The 8,303-nt window shown below is 31.0% G+C and overlaps 1 protein-coding gene across 1 annotated transcript in view; it reads left to right on the forward strand.

Moving 5' to 3' along the window:
* The first annotated feature begins 197 nt into the window (after window positions 1-197).
* Window positions 198-8,303, forward strand: part of LOC106466510 (homeobox protein ARX-like) — a 104,714-nt gene continuing 96,608 nt past the window's right edge. The window contains exon 1 of the mRNA XM_022395062.1: window positions 198-705. The gene's annotated coding sequence lies outside the window, so the exon portion shown is untranslated. The remainder of the gene's footprint in view (window positions 706-8,303) is intronic.

The following is an 8,303-nucleotide window of genomic DNA, read 5'->3' on the forward strand; positions in this document are numbered from 1 at the left end:
TACTGATTTCCTTCTTGATCGATCTGGCCTTGTGCAACGCGTTACTTTAATGCCAGCTCGTGCCACGTGTTTCAGCAGTATATTCTAGTCGGTTTTAAAACTATCACCATTTTTACAAACGCTTAGCGGCAATTTTCAGTCTTCCTGCCCCGTTAATTTTGCAGCAAAAAGCCGTCGCCAGTAGATGGCGTAAAATTGTCAGCTTCCACTGCTCATAACTACTTGTAACAAGTAGCCTAGGGTGAAATTGTGTCTACAAGCCACAATTCTCTGAATGACCATCTTATGACTCAGCAGCGTCTAATTTTTCAAGATGGTGTCTGGTTTTGTTGTGAGAATGACATGAAACTTTAGTGACACTGCTAATTCATGAACATGAGATGACAGTATGTAGTTAGTGGAATTACTCTATACCTCATTACGCTATCGTGTAAGAGGGACATGTGGGTATTAATAATAGTGGTCATAGTGAATTTTCAAATCTTAACGTTTCCGATTTACAGAAGAGCTAATATAAAAACGTAAAGAAAATTAATATGCCACTAATTTCGATCATGAACTCAAATTATACAGTCCTAAGATCTGGAACCAAGGAACCGAAGACCTGCGTCAACTCTTGAGTCTGTTGCGTTTGGAAATTCACGGTTTTGAGCCACTATTTGGGAAAATGGAACTGGCCCCTTTTAAAGAACTGATATCTGTACGGTTAGTTGCACAGTTCTTTGGTATAACTTAGCAGTTTATTATACGCCATTTTTCACTTTTTGAGCTAAAACTAAGAAACCCGAATATCAGGATTCACGGTAACTCTGTAGCATATTGTTGCATCTTTAAAACCTAGTTTTAGGTTTCGCTCTTCTGAGTTCGAATTCATATATTCATGAACCACAAATCTACCATTTACGTAACTGACAGTTTTAGGTTGATTTCCGTCGTACTAAAATTTATCGGAAACAGATACTAAAGTTCAAGTTGTCGTGAATGAAATATGTTTCCGCTAGTTCTTTAAAAAAAACACGAGAATATCTGAGATAGTTAAGGATTTTGTTAATAAATAAAAAAAATCTAACCACATTTATGTTGTATGTAAAATTAATTATATAAGATAGATGTTCTGAGGAAGATATGTTAGTCTTTGATCCTAATTTCTTACCAAACCCACGTAGCTCCTGCCGATTAACACTAATTTATATATACTGTAATAATGTAAAGAAATATATATATATATACTGTAATAATGTAAAGAAATATATATATATATACTGTAATAATGTAAACAAAAATATATATATACTGTAATAATGTAAACAAATATATATATATACTGTAATAAGGTAAACAAAAATATATATATACTGTAATAATGTAAACAAAAATATATATATACTGTAATAATGTAAACAAATATATATATATACTGTAATAATGTAAACAAAAATATATATATTGTAATAATGTAAACAAATATATATATATATACTGTAATAATGTAAACAAATATATATATACTGTAATAATGTAAACAAATATATATACTGTAATAATGTAAACAAAAACTACCAGATGAACCATTTGATTAATTCTGATGATTGTACGTTACAAACGGCTACAACATACGATTTGAAATGACTCATGTAAGTAAAAAATTAAGTTATTTAGTATCAAATGTTTTACCTATATTATAGATGTTGTTTTGTTTTTTTTATCATATGTATATAGTGTGCTTATATTGAACAGACAAGTGTTAAAAGGTTAAAGGACAATGTCTTCCGTTTTAACGTACAAAATACGCTGAATCACGTTTTTTCTAAAGTCAGAATGTCAACAGTAATATATATTAACTGTATTGTTGTTGTTCTGATTTTGGTTTTGGTTTTGTATTTTCATCGCAAAGTTACATATTGGGCTTTCAGCGCTCTGTCCAACGTGGGGAGTAGAGCCTCAGATCCTAGTTTTGTAAATACTAACCGTTGACCACTTGGGGACTAATTTTCTTGCCATTAACACAATAGTACACTGACATTAAACACATTTGTTCATATTAAGTATCTTATACAATGTTAAATAGCCACTAAAGCATAATTCATGAAGGTTTTGTATACATATATCATACACTGTTGACGAGGTGGTGACAGATATTTTTACTTTTCGATCAATAAGAAAATTAGGAGTTTCGAGATTATTTCTTTGTTCTTTTTTAACAGAAGTGACGTAATGAAGTGATCGCATGCGTTCGCTGAGGTCAACAAATCAATCCTTTTTCATCGAAAGATGAATTAATTTTCGATTTCCCTATTTTATTTTCGAGAGTTAAGTCAAAGTAGATTATTGATATTACTCGTGTATTTCTTGGAGATTTATGTTTTATGAGAAAATCCTTCTCAGTGCATACTTGGCGCCTTATTTCCTGATAACCAAGCTTTTTTGTCGAAGTATAAATACGTTTGTTAAGCGTTCTAAGATAGATTTCTGTGAGTTCAATACATTCACGTTCCATTTCGTACAAGGTGCCATAGTTTTTGTGAAATTGAACTACAGTTTCATTACGAACATGTGATCAACTTGTGTACAGTTTCATTACGAACATGAGATCAACTCATGTACAGTTTGCAAGCTAAAGTGCAAAATACGTCCCAGATAGCTGACGAACAAGCAATCAACATCAAAACTTTTCACATATTGTTAACGAATATGTAAACTGAATAACTCGAACATAGGTTATATGGCATTTCATATATATATTATTTTCAACAGTCAGGGATTCAGTTATAGCGCATGAAGCAAGCAAATAATTTTGATTTCTTTAGTAATCAAAGTTATATTCAATTCTTTATTTCTTTAAAATTAGTTTCTTTTATTTGTCATATTTGAATATTACGAAAATATCGAAAACAGCGAGAGTGCCTACTGTGTGAATCGATTATAGTAATGGCTATGTTATTGTTTTATGACATAGCATATGTCTAGTTGGACTGATATATTTGAAGTCCTATCATAATTTACAGAGTTACTTGTTAGCTCTGACCTATATATATAGGTAGTTTACTTTGATCAGAAGTCATTAATAACAAGTCACGTGTCTTGAGCTTGATCTTAATTTCTCTACCTTTGTGAAAATACTGACATGCTATAGCTATCACCTTATATATTTATATTAAATGAATTATTCAGATCTATGATCTATATCTACTAAGAGAATAATGTTTCTTTACTAGGCAATTATTAGTGTGTTAGGATTTAACCTTCTAAAGAGTTTTTCAAATAAGAGTTTTGACGTTAAAAAAGTCCCTGGGAGTTGTCTGAAGGTTAAACGTATACTGTAACGTTTTTTTAGAAGTAAGGTTAAAGTAAACTGTAATGTGTTCTTTAGAAGTAAGGTTAAAGTAAACTGATAGAAATCTAAGTAAAGAGAATTCCATAACACTTGTAAAAAGTAATATTAAAAAAATGGATGTTTACCAGTAATAAGGGTAAACGTTGCCCAACGTTACACATTTGTCTAACTTCGGGTTATAGTATGCTGTTAAACGATTTCTAGAATTAAGAACACTATTAAATGTTTTCAAGATTATAAAACTAACATACCTATTATATATTTGTCAGAAATAAGGTAAGGATAAAGTAAATAGTTCGATATCCATCAAAGTTAATGTTAAAATACATTATTTTATTATATTAGCATAATGTGCTTCCATACCCATATTATGCTGGAGAGTTGTAATAAAATCAAACATTATGCTTGACAATTATACATTCTCCTAAATATCTGTTTATTAAAAAACAGAAAGGAATGTTCTTAAATTTAATTGTTTAAAAATCAAAATATTTCAAACTCCCAAATCAGCTGTCTGATTTAACCTTAGATATTTTGGTTCTGACTTTTCAGATCCTTTTTGCTCTTCGCATTGTGTTATTTCAAAAAGAATAACGTTAGATTACTATTAGACTCATATTATGATGTATATTTATTATTTTCTTGAAAGTTAGACCTTAAAATATAATGATGTACGATAGAGCAGAGATAATTTTGATTCAGTTATAAAGTTGATTAGTTGTTAAGAATTAAAGTAAAAGAAAGTTAAGTCAAATAAAGGTTGAAAAATCTGTATTTTTGTTTTTCGTTGAAAACTAATTTTACTTTTAGACTGAAGTTAGTAAAATCTCATATGGATAAACAAAGGTAAAGCAGGTGAACACATTAATAAATACAGTTGGACTTGTAAGTGAAATATTAAGATATTTTTTCCTACAACTCTAAAGTTCAGTTGTATCCTGTTCTATATTTAAACACACAATTGAATTATTTTGGTGTTTTCGAAACTACTTTTTCTCACAATAAACAAATGCAACATTACTCAACTTTGGTGTCTCTAGAAGAGATATGTTAAAACAAATAGTGAAAAAGATATGATTGGTCAGAAAGTAGATATAAAACTGAAATGCACTAAATGACAAAAACTAGTCAGTTCTGTGTGAAAATAGTAACTGAATCCGACAATATTCATAAACATTACAGTAGACGACCAATAATTTGGTTTGTAAGTTTATAACCATGGATTTGAAATATATACAGATTCCTGACCTGACATTTGGTAGTTAGTAAAAAGTGTTACTTGGGATGTTTTGTAGAGATCTCAAAATAAGTCTCAAAGTAATCTTAAAGATATGCAAATTAGCATTTATATCTAAATCCAACTCGAGAAAGTGTAATTCTATCTCAGGGTAAGCGAAGCTTATGGTTCTATCTCATTATCAACTAGGGTTTGAGGCTCCTATATAGATAAGACTTTTTTATTATGATTCTACATAAATATGATCACGGATTATGGTTCTATCTCACTATAACCGAAGCTTATGGTTATATCTCAGTATAACCGAAGCTTATGGTTATATCTCAGTATAACCGAAGCTTATGGTTATATCTCAGTATAACCGAAGATTATGGTTATATCTCAGTATAACCGAGGCTTATGGTTCTATCTCACTATAACCGAAGCTTATGGTTATATCTCAGTATACCCGAAGCTTATGGTTATATCTCAGTATAACCGAGGCTTATGGTTATATCTCATTATCACCACATCGATTTTTAACTTCTTTTTATATCTGAAATTAATTGTTTTACCAGATTTTGAAGTGTAAAGTCGAAGAAGTAAGAGCGAGAGTATAAAGCCATAAACTCGCTTGGCTCGATGACGTTTGAAATGGATAAGAGAAGCTTGAATTAGGAAAGCTGGTGCAGCTAGAGAGGAACCGAGAACAATATGAACCATAGCCGTCCACTATTTATTTGTATCTTCATAAATGTTAGTTTTGGCTGTACTCTTGGTAGTGTCCTGCTACTTGACTCCTCACCTCACCCAGTAACATGTGTCGTAGTACTTAATCTCAGATGCAACGCTCCTCTAAAGTTACTCTGTCTAAGCCGCTTAATGGTTTTTCATTTATTTTTAGGGAAAATTATTTAAAGTCTATACATGGTTTTAGTGATGTTACGTTGTTCAACCAATACTAAAATGATGACGGTTTACTTAAAACCAACACCTAGTGTTCGTGTGGTCCGTGAGTAAGGTATACTCTGTTATTTCTTTATTGTTATATTAACTAACAATCAACAATATCGGTTAAAATGTTAAATCTATCTAGATTCATTAGTTTTTAACTTTATTTATTATTATTTTACTTTTATTATAGAGAGTATTTTGCATTGTTAAATTTTATATGTATTTAGAACTAATTTATATCTCCTAAGATGGATAAACCTCGTGAAATATTATTTGGAAAATATCGTTAATAGCAAGGGTACTCAACTGATGAAGAAATACATTTTAACCTTTATGGTTAAGAAGGTAAGAAAATAGAATTATATTTGGTAGACTAAACTCATTATCAGGTTGATTTTTAGTTTGGCTCTAAGTAGGTGGCTTGCTCTGATCGGAAGGTAATATTGATTCAGAATTGGGAAGTGATTGATTGAGATGTTTTACTGTTCTGTGCCTGTTTATTCTTAGTAAGAGTGCTATTTACATGTTTGTGAATACACGAACTTCCAATCATTAATATTATACTATGAAAAACAGTTGTATTAGTAAAATACATCATCAGACTACGGCTATAACACTTCAAAATACAAACTCCTGATAAATATAATTATTAGTGCCTATAGTTCTGGCTTATAATTTGCGCAAGAGCTAGTTTTTTACATATAGTGTTACAGTTTCGAAAATGATACAAAAAGAACACCGCAGTGATAAACACTTTCATCTAGAGTTTAAGGCTATTTATTGATAATGTTTACTGATCTCTAGATTACATCTAAAGTTAAAAAACCTCTGTTCAACAAAAGATGATATTATTTTCGGAGGATAACACTACTGTTCATTAAACACCTCAGTTCAACAAAAGGTGATATTATGTTAGGAGGATAGCACTCCTCCTGTTTACTAAACACCTCAGTTCAACAAAATGTGATATTATGTTAGAAGAATAGCACTCCTCCTGTTTATTAAACACCTCAGTTCAACAAAATATGATATTATTTTAGGGGGATAGTACTCCTGTTCATTAAACACCTCAGTTCAGCAAAAGGTGATATTATGTTAGGAGGATAACACTCATCTTGTTCATTAGTTTTTATTATAGACTGAAGTAGTACACAATTGATAAATTATTCAAATATAAATATTTGCCGGACTCAAAGTTTATTAACATTATAAGGTATGGTAGTTTTAGCTAGAAATGGGCGAAGATTTTAGATGATGGGGATATAATTTTTTTACAAAAACGTCAAGAGCAAGCTATAACACAAAAACATAAATTATTTGTTTGTGTATTTACACAAAAGGCTATCTGCGATTTATCCGCAACGAGTATCGAACCCCGATTTTTAGCGTATAAGCCCTCAAGCTCACTCTTAGTCACTGAGGGGCAAACATAAACGGAATGTCAAACGTGACAAATACCAGTTCTTAGCAGCTCTATTGTTTATAAACTGATTAATTAAGATAAAAAATAAAATATTGAAAACAATAGAACTCTCACACTTACAAATTATTTTTCTACTTAATGTTTCGGTCATATATAGGTCTAGCTTTGAAGCGTAACTTAATTGTGTATAGTGTATCTTATGTGGACTTATAATTGAACAAGCATGCATGTAAAAAGGAGATTTAGAAAAGTGATTATATATATACAGTTGTGTTATTATCCTGTTCTTTACACGGCTTACTGAAACTCGTGTCAAACAACACAGATTTTGAAGACCCCAATTTAATTGTTATCATCTTATTATTATTATTACATCTTATGTCTGTATTTCTTTAGGAATTCACGAAGTACTCAAGGAAACGAACCTGCCAAGTTTATTACAAAGCCTGCCATTTTCGTAACCATGTGTTCTCGTAATTGAAATTATTGAAATTTCAAAACAATAAAAACCTGTTCAACGAAACGCTGCCAGCTATGAACAGCATATTTAAAAGCTAAGCGTATTACAAGTTTTTAGTTTTGATATTCTGTGTTTAAAAGTCAACGAAAAAAGCGGGAAAAAGTGATACGCCAATGGTGAACACAAATGAGTTTAAAATAGCAACTATGTTATTTTGTATTACACATGCGTGGACTCTTTCAAGTTGGTGAACAACTCGGTTTTATTGCACCTAGAACTATCGAAATTTATATATTTCTGAATATTTCTTAACATTAGTCTATAATTCCTCTAAGTAAGGTCATAAAACGAGATATATTGCAGGCTTATGTATTAAATATATTCTGTTGAATACGCATAACATCTCACAAGATTAACTATGAATTTGTCTTTTACTCGTTAAAATTGGTACCTTCGGGAATATCCTCGAGGCTTAATTTATTCTTTGTTTCGCTTCTCCTTCTACAATAGACTAGTTTTTCCGAATTCACTGCTCCTAAGCACTGCTTAGAAGAGCAAACCAAAAAGCACGGTAAGCCTCTTATAGTGATGGTATGCAAACCATTTACAAAGTTTGATATAAGGTCTATATTCAACCTTCCAAATCTCTCGTGTTTGTATGGTGTTAAAGTCAACATGTCTTTGATGACAATAAGAGCTCTGTTTACGGCAACTGAAAATCTCTCAGTATGATATTTGATATCTTTATTTAGTGTTAAAATAGGCATAGTCGTCTGCAATAACTATAAAAGCTCTGTTTACGTGAGCCTTCTTTTTACAGCAGTCTGCGAACTTACCGTATTTTTCGGAATATAAGACGCACCCTTATTTTGAAGACAAAGTTTTTTTGGGAAAAAAAGCTACAGCCGCATTTGAA

The sequence above is a fragment of the Limulus polyphemus genome, unplaced genomic scaffold (assembly GCF_000517525.1).
Source record: "Limulus polyphemus unplaced genomic scaffold, Limulus_polyphemus-2.1.2 Scaffold74, whole genome shotgun sequence".
Lineage (NCBI taxonomy): Eukaryota > Metazoa > Arthropoda > Merostomata > Xiphosura > Limulidae > Limulus > Limulus polyphemus.